The sequence below is a fragment of the Lissotriton vulgaris genome, chromosome 5 (genome assembly GCF_964263255.1).
Source record: "Lissotriton vulgaris chromosome 5, aLisVul1.2, whole genome shotgun sequence".
Lineage (NCBI taxonomy): Eukaryota > Metazoa > Chordata > Amphibia > Caudata > Salamandridae > Lissotriton > Lissotriton vulgaris.
This window is the reverse complement of record NC_141693.1, coordinates 1,765,251,697-1,765,267,885: the sequence shown is the minus strand read 5'-3', so window position 1 is coordinate 1,765,267,885 and position 16,189 is coordinate 1,765,251,697.

The following is a 16,189-nucleotide window of genomic DNA, read 5'->3' as shown; positions in this document are numbered from 1 at the left end:
GGCCCATGCAAGACTCACTACCCCTGGGCATAAATAAAGGTTGAAAAGTAGGCAAAATGGTTGGAGGCCTAACAACAAAGCCTGCATTCAAAATGGCCACTTGCCTGCCAGCACATGGCCAGTGCCTGTAGCTGCACTCAAAATGGCCACCAGCCACATGGCATGTCCCTCCCCATGAACACCCCCAAAAATCGAAAAACACTGCAAAATCAGCACAATCCCATTCCATCCATGGCCTCCGTGATGTTTAAATTCAAGACAGCCCACAGAAAGACTAGGCCCATGCTAGACTCAAATACCCCTGGTGAAAAGGCCACAAGTACAGGCCCAAAAAACGAAAATCACTGAAAAATCTGCACAATCCCATTCCATCCATGGCCTCCATGATGTTTAAATTCAAGACAACCCACAGAAAGACTAGGCCCATGCAAGACTCACTACCCCTGGTCATAAATAAAGGTTGAAAAGTAGGCAAAATGGTTGGAGGCCTAACAACAAAGCCTGCATTCAAAATGGCCACTTGCCTGCCAGCACATGGCCAGTGCCTGTAGCTGCACTCAAAATGGCCACCAGCCACATGGCATGTCCCTCCCCATGAACACCCCCAAAAATCGAAAAACACTGCAAAATCAGCACAATCCCATTCAATCCATGGCCTCCATGATGTTTAAATTCAAGACAACCCACAGAAATACTAGGCCCATGCAAGACCCACTACCCCTGGTCATAAATAAAGGTTGAAAAGTAGGCAAAATGGTTGGAGGCCTAACAACAAAGCTTGCATTCAAAATGGCCACTTGCCTGCCAGCACATGGCCAGTGCCTATAGCTGCACTCAAAATGGCCACCAGCCACATGGCATGTCCCTCCCCATGAACACCCCCAAAAATCGAAAAACACTGCAAAATCAGCACAATCCCATTCAATCCATGGCCTCCATGATGTTTAAATTCAAGACAACCCACAGAAATACTAGGCCCATGCAAGACTCACTACCCCTGGGCATAAATAAAGGTTGAAAAGTAGGCAAAATGGTTGGAGGCCTAACAACAAAGCCTGCATTCAAAATGGCCACTTGCCTGCCAGCACATGGCCAGTGCCTGTAGCTGCACTCAAAATGGCCACCAGCCACATGGCATGTCCCTCCCCATGAACACCCCCAAAAATCGAAAAACACTGCAAAATCAGCACAATCCCATTCCATCCATGGCCTCCGTGATGTTTAAATTCAAGACAGCCCACAGAAAGACTAGGCCCATGCTAGACTCAAATACCCCTGGTGAAAAGGCCACAAGTACAGGCCCAAAAAACGAAAATCACTGAAAAATCTGCACAATCCCATTCCATCCATGGCCTCCATGATGTTTAAATTCAAGACAACCCACAGAAAGACTAGGCCCATGCAAGACTCACTACCCCTGGGCATAAATAAAGGTTGAAAAGTAGGCAAAATGGTTGGAGGCCTAACAACAAAGCTTGCATTCAAAATGGCCACTTGCCTGCCAGCACATGGCCAGTGCCTGTAGCTGCACTCAAAATGGCCACCAGCCACATGGCATGTCCCTCCCCATGAACACCCCCAAAAATCGAAAAACACTGCAAAATCAGCACAATCCCATTCCATCCATGCCCTCCATGATGTTTAAATTCAAGACAGCCCACAGAAAGACTAGGCCCATGCTAGAATCAAATACCCCTGGTGAAAAGGCCACAAGTACAGGCCCAAAAAACGATAATCACTAAAAAATCTGCACAATCCCATTCCATCCATGCCCTCCATGATGTTTAAATTCAAGACAGCCCACAGAAAGACTAGGCCCATGCACCACTCACTACCCCTGGTCAAGGCCCCAACAACAGGTCAAAAATCGAAAAACACAGAAAAATCAGCACAATCCCATTCCATCTATGCCCTCCATGATGTTTAAGTTCAAGACAGCCCACAGAAAGACTAGGCCCATGCACCACTCACTACCCCTGGTCAAGGCCCCAACAACAGGTCAAAAATCGAAAAACACAGAAAAATCAGCACAATCCCAATTCATCTATGGCCTCCATGATGTTTAAGTTCAAGACAACCCACAGAAAGAATCAGTCCACCCACCACTGAGTACCCCTGGGCAAAAGGCCCCAAAACAGCCCAAAAATCGAAAATTCCTAAATTTTAGTTGCAGCAACTGTAATGCCCCAAACAAACTTACTTGTAAAATTTCTAATCCAACAGTGATCCAAAGAAAGTCAAAAAGGCCTCAAATCCAAAGATCCAGCAGCATCCACAAAAAGTAATCCTTCCAGCTCCACATCCAAATGAAAAGTGACCAGGAGATGGACAAAGCACTGGGAGGAGCCTGCTGAGCAGGAACAGGAAGTTGAAGACTATGGGGGCACTTCCTTCCTCCCACCCCCCTGCCCCCCTCCCCAAAATGGACTCCTCGCTAAAAAAGTGCAGGCAAATGTCAAACTAAGGAGTTATTCACATAAAAATCATCATTTCTAGAAGGTTTATGCTGCTTGCTGGTGGATTTCTTGTGCAGAATTGCAAATTTATATTTTCGCTCGCCGCATCTCAAATCTCGCAATTGCGAAGTACCGCGAGACGTGATCTCGCCGTACTCGCGTTGACAAACTATCGCTGGCAAGCCGCGATGACGTAATCGCGCTCGCCAATTCCCGCGGGATCACACAGCAAGATCCAAAATGGCGCAGCACTCGCAAACTATCGAAAAAAACAACTCGGCAAACGATGATAAACGCCGCGCGCCGCAAAAATTGTATCACCAACGCCGCGCGCCGCCAAAAAAATCCGCTGCGTGCGAATTTGCGGATTTTGCGGGAAATCCGCAAATCTCGCGGATTGCGGATTTCCCGAAAATCCGCAAAATCCGCGAGCGTAACGGATTTTCCGCCCATGCTTAGGTGCCAGTGAGAACTCCTCCCACCACTCTAGCTCATATCCCATATCCCATATCCCTGCATATCCCATGGTGATGGGCCATGGGATATGCAAGGCACACCTCAGCTCCCATTGTGTGATTGTCTAGAGTGAATGCACAAGGATGGTAAAGCAAGAAAATGCACACTTTCTAGAAGTATAATTTTCAAACGCACAATTTAAAAACCACCTTCACACAAAGATGTGTTTTTAAATCCTGAGTTCAGTGAACCAAAACTCTAAATGTCCTTCTCTTTCCAATTGAAAGTTACACTTGTAAAGTGATACAAGGCAACTCCAATGATAACCTATGGGAGAGACAGTGCTTGAAAAGTGAAAAACGAAATCGGCAAGATTTCACTATCAGGACATGAAAAACACCCTAGTAAATGTCCAACTGATCACTTACAGTGCACCCTGCCCACTTGGCCTATCTTCAGAGTACCTTACATGTAGAAAAAGGGAAGGTTTGGGCCAGGCACTTGCCAGGTCGACATGATGTTTTAAATCTACACTTGCAGACACTGCAGTGGCAGGCCTGAGGCAGGTTCACTGGGCTACTCATGTGGGTGGCACGTTCAGTGCTGCAGGCATATTCCAAGAAATGTGGGCCATTGAACTTTTCCACAAACTTGGTTACACCACTTATTATATCAGTGCCTTACCTTCCGCTCATGGAAGGGCTTTCGGGGGTCTATTTATTTAAACCTAATATTGTGACTGTGGACATAGACTTGCCTGATATTTTGGTTTTAAACATTTATTTTCCCTCAGTGATTTGTATGTGTTTGTATAACGTATATTGCAGGCCTAGAAGCAGGAGTACAGAATCACCAACCATAGCCTTTAGCAACAGTCGTTCGCTTAACAGACCTTAACGATCAGATTCTTATAGGGCGAGACCTCAACATCAATTTTGAATTCATCTATGACTACAACATGATCCTAGAAGAGGAAGATAAGAGCTGGGGCATACCATCCCTTAATTCTAAAGAGATTGTCCCTTGCTCAGTAGCTGCCTGGCAAGTTGTTTGTTTCACACTGTCAAAGTGGGTGAGATCCTGCAATGGCAGGTCTCTATATGATAAGCAGGGAACCCTTACATTTAGAAATAGCCAACTACTCTCAATAATTGATTATATTATGGTCTCTATGTGGAGCATGCTGGAAGATTTTTTATATAGACACTAGGGGGGAAAGTGACTACTATCCCATATGCGCTAAACTACAGTGCATTTGGCCCTAAAACCCCTTCCATTCCTGTACCTCGAGCTATTGCTCCAATTCTTGGCAAATAACAGCCGTTCCGTCAAATGGCCCTCTGTTTGAAGGAACTAAGGAACCCAAACAGAAGCATACAATGAGTTTGTAGAGGCCATCTTAGAAGATGCAACCCTAGCCTCTCCATATGTTTCTATCTCAAACATACACACCAAACTGTCTTTATCCTTGAAATTGATTTTGACTAAACCCCCTGCAAAGAAAGCAGTAGGTAAGACACATAAGGCTGAAAGCAATCCATGGTACACAAAGGCATTCTGTAATGTCAAAAAGCATCAATAGCCGCATTAAAAAAAATAATCATTTGCAAGAGGTGTGTGCCTTAAGGGGCCTATGCCAGAAGACAACTAGATTAGCTTGGGCAGCATGGGAGCAAGCATGCTGGCGGGATTTGGTAATGGCTGCTGAAATGGGGGACAATTCTGTGTTCTGGAAAATAATTGCCAATGGGAGAAGGAATTCAACTCCAGAGATGGGGTGTCAACTGTATCCAACAGCTTGGGTAGATCACTTTTCCTGATTATATAAGCAGCCCCCATTAGACTCCTATGTGCAATCCTTTACAATTTCTAACCACATTCTATTAGCTCCATATTTTTCACTTGAGGAGACTAGGCTAGCCAACCCTCAGTGAAACAGGGCAAGGCCACAGGTCCAGATAAAATCCCTGGCGATTTGTTTTGCAATTACTTGTCTGTATGGGTCCCCTATGTCAACTGTCTGACCAACGCCATAGCTGCAGAAGCCCCAATCCCTAACACATGTAAAAGGGTGGAAATCATCCCCGTTTTTAAAAAGCGGTATCAGGGTAACCAACCGGAGGCCGGGGAAATATAGGGGCCCTTCTAGGGGCCCCCAAAGTCAGTTTCTGACAAGCTTTTCATGTCTGAAAGACTGACATGAAAAGCCTATGGAAAACCATCATCATGCGGAAAGGCCGTCCTTAAGGGATTACGTGCCGGTTCCGAGTGGCCAACAGGCTCCTTGAGCCCGTCGGAAGCCAGCCGGTATGACCAGTCGGTTTGACTTCCAACCGCCTACATTGTTATTAGGTGGTCGGAAGTCAAACCTTGGATGTCATTGGAGGCTTACCGACTGACATCCAAATGAGGCCCTTTGTGTTTTATGTTTCCAGGTAGTTTTTGATCCGTTTAAAAAAAAAAGCGTAGGGTCCCAAGGTTTTCCATAGAATCATGCTGCTGGCACTGTTGTCTGCTGGGGCTTGTCAAATATAAAAACTGTGTAATCTTGATTCAACCTCATGTTTCTTTGTGGGAGAATGGACCCAGGCATGTTTGGCAAAGTTCACTTTCACTTAGAAGCAACTTGAGCTCACAAACAACAGCGTACCTACAAAAATATATAAATGCTCTCCCAACATTCTTACAACATCAGCTATCCTTTTAACCCACAACCCCTTACATCAACCTACTCCCTAAGGCTCTAACATGGCAACCCCTCTTTACATCATCCCACTTTCACAGAGTCCTAACTTAATAAACTTTCCGAGCATCCCAGCCCGGACTGTTATGCATCTCACCAACCATAAATAACTTCCGCATTCTTGTCCAGCCTGGTCACTCCAGGCCCAGGGCTGCCTCCAGCTCACCCTGTCCTACACTCTCCCCCCACTTCATTACTCCTAACCTTGCCTATTATGCCAGTTTGTTTACCCTGACCCACCCTGCCACCTTCTTCCAGCGTCAAAACAAAAATATTTGAATTACTCCTACCCAGTCTCCTTTAAATGACACCTGAAAATGTTTTGTGCCACAGAGCAAGGTGGCTTGCAATGCAGAAGTAATTTCTAATATACCACCTATCTTGGGGGACAATGGACCACAGCCACGTTTTGCTCATATGGAAAAGGCCGCTTTTGTTTGGCATCAAGTTCCGCACACAAGCGCATCCTTCAGCTTAGCCGCACAAACAAATTATTTTCTGACAATATTCTAACAGGAGCTCAATCTTCACATTCTATCTGTACATTAGCCTGTCCATAACACTCGATCCCCCCTACCACGTCTTAAAATGCAATAAATAAATGTTCAAAGCCTACTGTCCTATTTTTCTATACTTTAAAGAGATTTAGTTGCTTTAGATATTAGGTTTGGTCCAGCTTCCTCTCTCCAGGCCCAGTCTGCATCATTGCTCGCTCCTCTCTACTCTCTTCACCCCACTTTACTGCTCTTACCATTCCCTGTAACACCAGTTTTCTTACTCTGAGCTCTCGCACGACCACCAGAAACTCCCTTTACTGAGGTGTTCTTGTATTGCTCTCCCTCATTGCCCACCTGACCAGTTTCCAGCAATAGCCTAGTCCCTATCAGGACAGGTGTACAGTATTACGTTGGCAGTGGCACAGTACAGGCAACTCAAGCACTATATCCTCCTGCCTCCAATGATGTCAGCCACACAACGTCAAATGGAGGTGCAAAACTTCAGCCTCAGGGTTTATTTTGTTTTTAAATAAAGTGGCAAAATCTTAAAGTATGTGCTGATGTTTAGGTATCACGCCTAGCGTTGCAGCGCAAGACATTTGGTAGGTAAAAATGGGGTTTCAGAAGCTGACCTAGGAATGGCACACTCACGAGCGTGTGCTTTTTTTTTTTTGTGGCACGCTATTGGGTTTTGCCTGCTTGTTTTTTACCAAGAGAGCACGTGATAGGCCAAAAACGAGCGCATTGCTCCGCCCATGGCCGATTGGTGTCTATTACGCGCACCGGCCGTCATGTGGTTTCAATTATCATGCCCAGACACGGGCGCGATAATTGAAACCACATGTCTCGCAGTGGTGTGTGCGCGCGTACCACTCACGGGCTTGTTCTTTTTTTTTATCCATATCTCAGGGAAGCAACTAAATGAAAGAAGCCGTGTTTTGTTCGGCTCCACTTTCACACCTCCCAGGATAGCGATGGGCTATTCTCATTGTTGTCATGGGCACTAGTCCCATTGTTATCATCAGTGCTATTCTCATTGTTGGCATGGGCACTAGTCCAATTGTTATCATCAGCGCTATTCTCATTGTTGGCATCTGCACTAGTCCCATTGTTATCATCAGTGCTATTCTCATTGCTGGCATTGTCACTAGTTGTAATGTAATGTAAAAAAGATTTGTAGAGCGCAACATACACCGGACGGTTTCTTGGCGCTGTTCACTGAATCAAGAGGAGACAAAGAAGGGAGGGAGAGGGAGCTTATGTGTAAGCACAGCGGAAGAGGTGAGTTTTTAGGAGAGACTTGAAGTGAAGGTAGGAGGAGGAGAGTCTAAGTTCCAATGGGAGAGTTCCATTGTTATCATCAGTGCTATTCTCATTGTTGGCATCAGCACTACTCCCATTGTTATTATCAGCGCTATTCTCATTGTTGGCATCGGCACTAATCCCATTGTTATCATCAGTGCTATTCTCATTGTTGGCAGGAGCACTAGTCCCATTGGTATCATTAGCGCTATTCTCATTGCTGTCATGGGCACTAGTCCCATGGTTATACATGGCAAATGCTTGTTTGTTTAGTCACTTAAGTTTGTGACGTTTTCAACAATTGAAATAACCTTCTAGGCCAATTTATCCCTCCTGTAATTGACTAAGAAAATATATATTTGGTTATTTTAATTGTTTTGTGGGCCTTTCTTTTTGATATTAGAAAAATCTAGAAGGGAGTTTCTCCAATTCTCTTTCAGCATCTGAAATGACTCTTTTTCATCATTTAGTTTACCAAAGTACTAGACTGCAAGCCTTTACATTTTCTTTTCTTTTCAAAGTCAATACCTTATCAACTTTGTTTTTGCAGTGTTGTTGTACTGTGAATGGAGTAGGGAAATAGAGATAGCAAGAAACTATGATCACAGGAACCTCTAGTTCTGGTTTTTCCATACTATTTTAATATTTATAGCTTTGCATTTCTAAGAATTAAGTAGGGATTACACAGACAAATTCTGATAGATGGGCTACTTTCAGCTCAAATTTGCAAAGGTAGAGAAAGAAAGTCTGAAGGTGGAAAGGTAGAGCAAACTGTAGAAGATAGAAAGGGCAAGTTTTGGGCATGCTATGGGTGTAGTGCTGGAAAGCATCTCTTAACCCATTACCACGCACCAGTACCCATTTCCTTCCTCATCAGTACTACTAATCTACCAGCCTGTATCAATGTCCCATGTCCCTAATATAACAACCACATTTGTTATCTTCCAAACTTGCCATCTTTCGGTATATGTCTACATAAAACTGGCCCAAATGAAATGTATTCACATTGTTGCTTGGTATAAAAGTATTGTCTGTATCAGATTCTCCAAGCTTTCATTACTGTAGCATTTCAGTAAGGAATACGATACAAGAGGTCGTGGGGAGGACCTAGGACAATGTGAGAAAGTGGATTATTAGTTGGGTGGGTGGTAGCCCGCCACAAGCAATAATGTCACTATTCTTATTGAGGCCAGTAAACGTTTTACCAGCTTAAACCTGAGCTCAGTCCCTCGTAGCTATGTCACACTGTAGTCAGTCATAACTTAAGAAAATGTGTAAAACAATTAGAAGTAATAAAACAGTCAAAAGTCACAGACCATGAAAATACCACAACAATTTATAAAACAAGCGAATATTTTAATGAACGAAATGACACCAAAATGTCAAAAATTCCAAAAATGAAAACCATAGATATGAATTTAAAGTATTTTGAAGGACAATTGTCCCAAAAAGTATCAAGTGCCAACTGCAGGCATCTGGTTGTACTTAGCTGGGATATTTGCGTGATTTAAGGCCAACCGCAATGGAGTGCAGGTCGGATACAGAATTCATGCTTGCCCTGGCCAAAAGTTTTACTCTCTTACTTCAGGCCCCATTACAATGCCAGTCAGACTGTCCATCTGACCCCTGTCCTTGCGAGCCCTTTTCAACTGTCAAGGCCAGGGCGTTCCCTGCGCCGCAATACGATGCAAACATCTCAACCACGGTGTCCACACCTAAGGTGCAGCACATATCCCCGAATATGCAGTTGCAAACGCATACAAAACGTTCAGAAAAAATGTGAATTATACACACATGCATGACATATGTGGGGATATGCCTGAAATCCATGTACCCTATTGCTGGAGTGTGGAGGAATGTGTACAGTCCAGTCAATGGGGATACATACTGCGGAAGGACTTATCTGGATTCCGGTACCCACAGGATCATAGTCATTGGGGTTCAGCTTCCCAGGTATAGGGGGGATCTTGAGGAGAACATCCACAATGGAGACTGCTGGAGAGAAACGGATTGGGGTAAGTATGCACCCCAAATCCTACTTTTCTGACGTCTCAAGGCAGCCAGTCAGACCACCATTTCCATGCCATCAGAGAGCCTCATCGTAATCTGGACAGAGGTTGGAGATCCCATTACTGCCCTATGGATGCAATTGCAAAAAGGCTGTTGGAGTCGGCTGTCTTACAGAGTTCAGTCAAAGTACAGGATGCCAGCATTGTAATCCGGTGGTCAGACAAACCGCATCCAACGAGACTGCAGCGGCCTGACTGCCCCTGATAGGACCATGGAAGCCTGTCTGACAAGCATTGTAATGAGGTCCATAGTCTCTGAAATGGAAGTCAAAAATCTTCAGCAGGGTAAGGCAGCAGGCCGTGGTCCAGAAGAGCTCCACAAGGTCAGATAGACATCGAACAACATTCCTGTGTAGTCGAGGGATTTTGGCTGGCAGCCTCAGAGCAGGAGCGATTCAAAATTCACACCCAAGGAAGGTTTCTCGCTGGCTGAGTACTTTTGGTGCTTTTGTATGGTAAGGATTTCTACGTTAAGACAATCACTTTTTTGAAGCTCAGTTTCCTGCCGGGGGGCAATGTGGCAAGCTGTAGCAGAACAGGGCTCCAAGAGGCATGTCAAAAAGGGGTATTTTGAGAGGTCAAATTGGCAGTTTTAAAACTGCAAAGACAGGCTACAATGGTAGGCCTGCAGTCATGTTTCCACTATCACTGTAAAGGGTAGACAAATGGTGCTGCAGTCCAGTAGTGACAATTAACTTACAAGGCCTTGGCTACACATTGTACATTATACTAGGGATTTATAGGTAGGTACAATATGCCAATTAGGAGCGTAGCTAATTTAAATTAGGGGTCAGAGTACTTACACTGGGGCCTGGTTAGTGGAGTCCCAGTGCACAGGGTAGAAAAAGAAATCAGTCCATACCATTGGGGATGATCATGCAAAATTAGGCATTTTCCTACAGGTCTACATGGTGATGTCATTACACCAGGTATTTTGGTGAATTTGCATCCACAAGATCCTCACTGGGGAGACCTGTGCTGCACTTCAATGTCCTGTTCTGCAAAATACCTCGCCTTACAAGGTTTGTACCAACATTCAATCCTATCGAGAAACAGAGACAGTACAGACCGGAGGAACTAAACAGCTATGGTCAAAGAGTCAGGGACGCACAAATTATAGGAAATGAGGACAGACATAGCAGGAACACACAGTGAGACAGAGGACAAATTCATCCGTCAGAGGCATATTGCAGGCTTGATGGATGTGCCCATCACCTGCTATTTATGGGCTTCAGCTATGGAACTAAGGACGGAAGCAAAATTGATTTGTGCGACGGAGCAATAGCTTATGTGCACCCTAGACACAATATGCAACGTAGCAGTATTTCTTATGTGACAAATTATTTTTCATTCACTTTTGACATAGTACAAAAACCTTACAAGACATAGTTTTGTAGCAGGATAAGGATAGTAATCGATAAATACAGTTGGTGCATACATAACACTATTTGATGCCATCATGGGGACCAGTGTGTTTGGCTGCAAAGCAGAGAGTGTCACAGGGCGCCACGAGTCCTGAAGGTCAATTTTAGTCATTTTTATTAAATTGCAATTGGTACTTTGTGCCAGAACAGGTGCCCTCTATTGATGTCGTGGGCATTGACAGTTCAGCACAGGTACCCTCGCAAAGTAAGTGGGAAATATTACCTTTTGACACCTCTCAGACCACAGCTCCATGCCCAAGCCCACATAGTCTAGCAGCATGCATCAGACAGTTGTACTCCAAAAGACAAATATTTTGCCATTATACGGCATTATGAGTGATTAGTCTAAACGTCAGCTTTGGACTCATATGTACATTTATTGCGCTACACATCAGGTGAATAAAATTTACCTCATTTGCTCCACAGATCTTCAGCTGGTACATAGTGAGGACACCAGTGTAGAGGGAGTGAAGAGTGGCAGCATGGCGGCAGAGGAACCTATCACCACAGACAGTGATAGCAGCACCACCCCACCCAAAACTGGCACTGTGCCACTGTCCTGCCAGATAATCTGGACAAGTTAAATTAATTACTGTACCCTATTACAATTCGACTACATCAATCCACAGGAAAGAGATAACGCTAATTTCCCAGAAGGGAGGAATAAATACAGAATTACATCACTGAAAGAAATTCAAAACAGATGCAAAAAAATCAATAGTATTGAAATTCAACAGTATACATATATTATTTACATACAAATGGCTGCTCCGTACACAAAGTGCTCAGAGATGGTGCGCATGTGAAAATTAAAGAAGAACAAGCATTGGCATAGCCAATAGTTCTCGCCTTTGGGACCTTATAAGTGTTTATCCAGCACAATATACTTGGTGCAACAACATCAAATATTGCATGGCTAAACACTTATAAGTCCCAAACGCGAGAGCTATTGGCTGCGCCAATGTAATGGCTCTCACAACTGCGAGTTTTGGAGCTTTTGGCATTGTAAATGGCAATGCCTTTTAAAAAATTAAAAGGCATTGTCATTTACAATAGCAAAAGCAACACCTATTGCATTGCAGAGCGTGGTGTCCATGAAGACGGCACTGCGCTCATTAAAGTTAAAAAAAATAGAAAGAAAAAAAAAGTGTGGTGTCCCTGAAGCGAGCACCACACTTTGGCTTTTGGCTGGATGAGAGATCAACTCCCGCTGGGCAGCTCCTATAAGGTGCTAGGTACTCCCGGTAGGCTGCTCGTTTGAAGGTATCTAGGTACTCCCGCTGGGCTGCTTCTGTGCCGTGGTGAGCGATGTACCTGCCCGAGTTAGGGGTTGGGTGGCTGTATGAATGGATGGATGAATGCATAGATGATAGATGTGGGAACGGATGGGTGGATGGAATAGCCAGTGGATGGAAGGAATGATGAAAGACTGAATGATGGATGAAAGAATGCATTGGTGATAGAATGTTCCACTACCCTTTCAATCATTTTTTACCATCTTGAAAACATGAATAGTCCAAAATGGAAGGGGGAAGTGAGGAATGGCTGACTGGGGACTTATGGAATAATCTACATGATGTACCCAAACCCATCAACTGATCGGGTGGTAGTAAAATAAAAAAAGGGTATCTGATAATGCATATGGGGCATTATTTTCTATCTTGTTGGGGGCAGGCAAATAAAAACTTTAGAGTTTACTGACAGAAGACCGATTGTTTAGAATGGTCAATCAATGGGATTTCAGGTGTGAGGAAGGTAGTGTCTGAAGGCGACCAGTCTGATGCCTCTTAGCTTGTGGTGTTGTCTATCAAGGGGAACACAACTGTTATGCTGATTGATCCTTTACCACAAACATGCTTCGGCCAAAAGTTGTGTGCATCAGCTCAATGGGAGTGTGGCTAGGAATGAGGCCAACGTCACTAACTCAGATACTAAGGAGTCAAAACACCAAGGCAGTTCAAATGTTTTCAAGCAACCCATATTTAAACACAACTGGCCACCCTGATAAAACAAGCATTTACAATGCAATGGTTTCGCCTTTGGAAAAGTTAGAGTTATTGGCATTGCTCATGACATTTCTTTTTTTTTTTTTTTTAACTCATAAATAAATGGCATTGTTATTTACATTGCCAACAGCTCTCACAGCCCACACAGCTCTCTCAGCCCACACAGTTCTCACAGCCCACACAGCTCTCACAGCCCACACAGGCCACACAGCCCACACAGCCCACACAGCTCTCACAGCCCTCACAGCCCACACAGCTCTCACAGCCCTCACAGCCCACACAGCTCTCACAGCCCACACAGCTCTCACAGCCCACACAGCTCTCACAGCCCACACAGCTCTCACAGCCCACACAGCTCTCACAGCCCACACAGCTCTCACAGCCCACACAGCTCTCACAGCCCACACAGCCCTCACAGCCCACACAGCTCTCACAGCTCTCACAGCCCACACAGCTCTCACAGCCCACACAGCTCTCCCAGCCCACACAGCTCTCACATCCCACACAGCTCTCACATCCCACACAGCTCTCACATCCCTCACAGCTCTCACATCCCTCACAGCCCACACAGCCCTCACAGCCCACACAGCTCTCACAGCCCACACAGCCCACACAGCTCTGACAGCCCACACAGCTCTCACAAATGCTCATCTCAATTCCACTCCAAATTACACATAGAAGCAAGTTTTCTCAAAACAGTTATCTACTCTTTAACATTCTCCCCTTTTTCTCTGCATGCTCCCGCCAAAATAATATCTTTCGAGAAACGTTGAAGTCTTGGGCAAAGAATGCAGATCATGTTTTTTAAAACATATCTCCAAATCATTCAACTCCCCTGCTTGATCCGCTGTCAGGGTAGGCAAGTATTAAAAGATCTCTTGCCCTTCTGGGCCTAGCCAATGTAAAAGAAGGGAATTCTTCTGTTCAACAGAAAGAGCAGTACCACACACAGGCGCATAGTGCACAAATACATTCTTCCATATCTTCCACTGTATCTCTTCACCAGGCAGCATGAAACATTTTTTTTAAAGGTAGAGGTACAATATTCTGCATGGTCTTTTGCCTCCTTCGCTTACAAACATTAATTACACAAAAAGAAATTTAACCAACAGTGAAATAGAAACAAAAATGATATCATTTAACATCGTCCACAGTACACCAGTGACAACTCCAAGGCTTCGTAAAACAAATGCAAGAAAAATACTAGAAAATGCGCAATAAACAGAAAGAAACAAAATAAGTCTATGCGCTCACTGGATACATCCAGCACGTGTCAAATGTACCTTTTGTTACATGCACACCTGTGCATTCTAGTGTTGAGAAAGCAGACAATGCCAAGGGCCAGTGAGACACCACAGTTTACTTAGACGTGCACATCTTACTTGGGGCCATTTCAATTCACTGCATATACACCCCACCACCTGAAGCGAGCATGGAAGGTCGCCGATAGGTCCTCTTAACAGAACACGCGAAGGTATTCATGCATTGCCACAACACACGGGCTTTTCATCAAATCAGTACCAAGGCGGAGTACAAATGAGGGTGATGCTGTGTGCAGCCAGCGGCACACGCCGCCACCCCCTAGAAATAGATCGTGATACAATAAACATGGCAGGGACAAAGCGGAAGAAATGCGGGTGTCACAGCTGCGGGCCGGCGACCGGCTGCAGAGGGAGGCATTGGAGAGCGGTGAATGTGCTGCAGAATGCGGCTCACCCCCAGGGCCTGCCGGGCATCCCAATGACCGCCCCACGCTGTGACATGCTGCCTGCCCCGGCCCCCCTCGGGAGACCCTGCCATCTGACACCCCACGGCAGCGCACGAGCCACCGAGCATCCTCGGTTACTTACGGCAGCAGGCAGGTCCTTGACGCCTCAGGCTCTCCGCACGTCCCCCGGGGCTGGGGTGTCCGCCGGCTCCTCCCGCTGCCAAGGGCCTGCAGCCACCGTCCGGCAGTCTGCGCCGCTCTCGTACCTCCTACCCGGCTCCCTGTCCGCAGTCTCCTCCCCGACAGCCCGGAGCAGCCACTCAGAGCCGGGCGGACTGTGCTGCCGCCGCCGCCGCTTCTAATCAGATGTTGGCAGCTGAAGGAGAAGCAGGAATGCGCGCTCGTGTTTTTGCTGCTGCCTAGGCCAGGCAACTCCCCCTCCGCGGCGCTGCTCGCCGAGATTAACTATTTCTGTCCTAGGAGAGCGGCCGGCTGGGTCTGCTGGGTCTGCACTGCTGCGGCACGCGCGGCCAGGCTGACACCCGATAGCTGCCGGGGCTCGTGCTGCTCAGGCCCTGTGACGAAATGCAATGCTTGCTGCTGACAGAAAACAATCATTGCACTGGCGTTTCGCTTTCTGCTGTAAAATTAATTACGCCCAGTCCTCTGAGAAAGGAGGGGATTATTTTCAGGATTGAAAGAGCCTCCCCGAGCCCCGGAGCAGAAGACGGGCACCAGGAAACGGGAGTGGGCGGGAAAGGGGGAGGAGAGGCCGGAGCAGGAAGGCAGGCATCAGGAAGCAAGCGGGAGGGGGCGGGAAAGGGGGAGGAGAGATATGTTCAGGATTGAAAGAGCCTCCCCGAGCCCCGGAGCAGAAGACGGGCACCAGGAAACGGGAGTGGGCGGGAAAGGGGGAGGAGAGGCCGGAGCAGGAAGGCAGGCATCAGGAAGCAAGCGGGAGGGGGCGGGAAAGGGGGAGGAGAGATATTTTCAGGATTGAAAGAGCCTCCCCGAGCCCCGGAGCAGAAGACGGGCACCAGGAAACGGGAGTGGGCGGGAAAGGGGGAGGAGAGGCCGGAGCAGGAAGGCAGGCATCAGGAAGCAAGCGGGAGGGGGCGGGAAAGGGGGAGGAGAGACGCTGACGACGGCCGGAGCAGGAAGGCGGGTGCCGGCAATGCCGGACCAGACACGGGGGCGTTCCCGGCGTCGCGTGACGTCGGCAAAAGCCAAAGAATCTCGGGAACGCCCCCGTGTCTGGTCCGGCATTGACGGACGCCTCTCTGTTCCAATGGCTAGCCTCCATTTATGGAGCTAGCCAATGAAGCAGAGAGGCGGGTTAAAGTCACCCATACTAGAAACTACAGATTTCGCTGGAGGAGGAGCCTAACGGCTCCGCCCCCCAGCGAAACCTAAAAAGGTTAGCAAGAAACGCAACTACTATGGCATTGAAAAACAAACAAAAAAAAGCCCATGTTTACATCAACAGTTCACAGTTAGTATGATGCATATGTACAGGAAACGTATATGC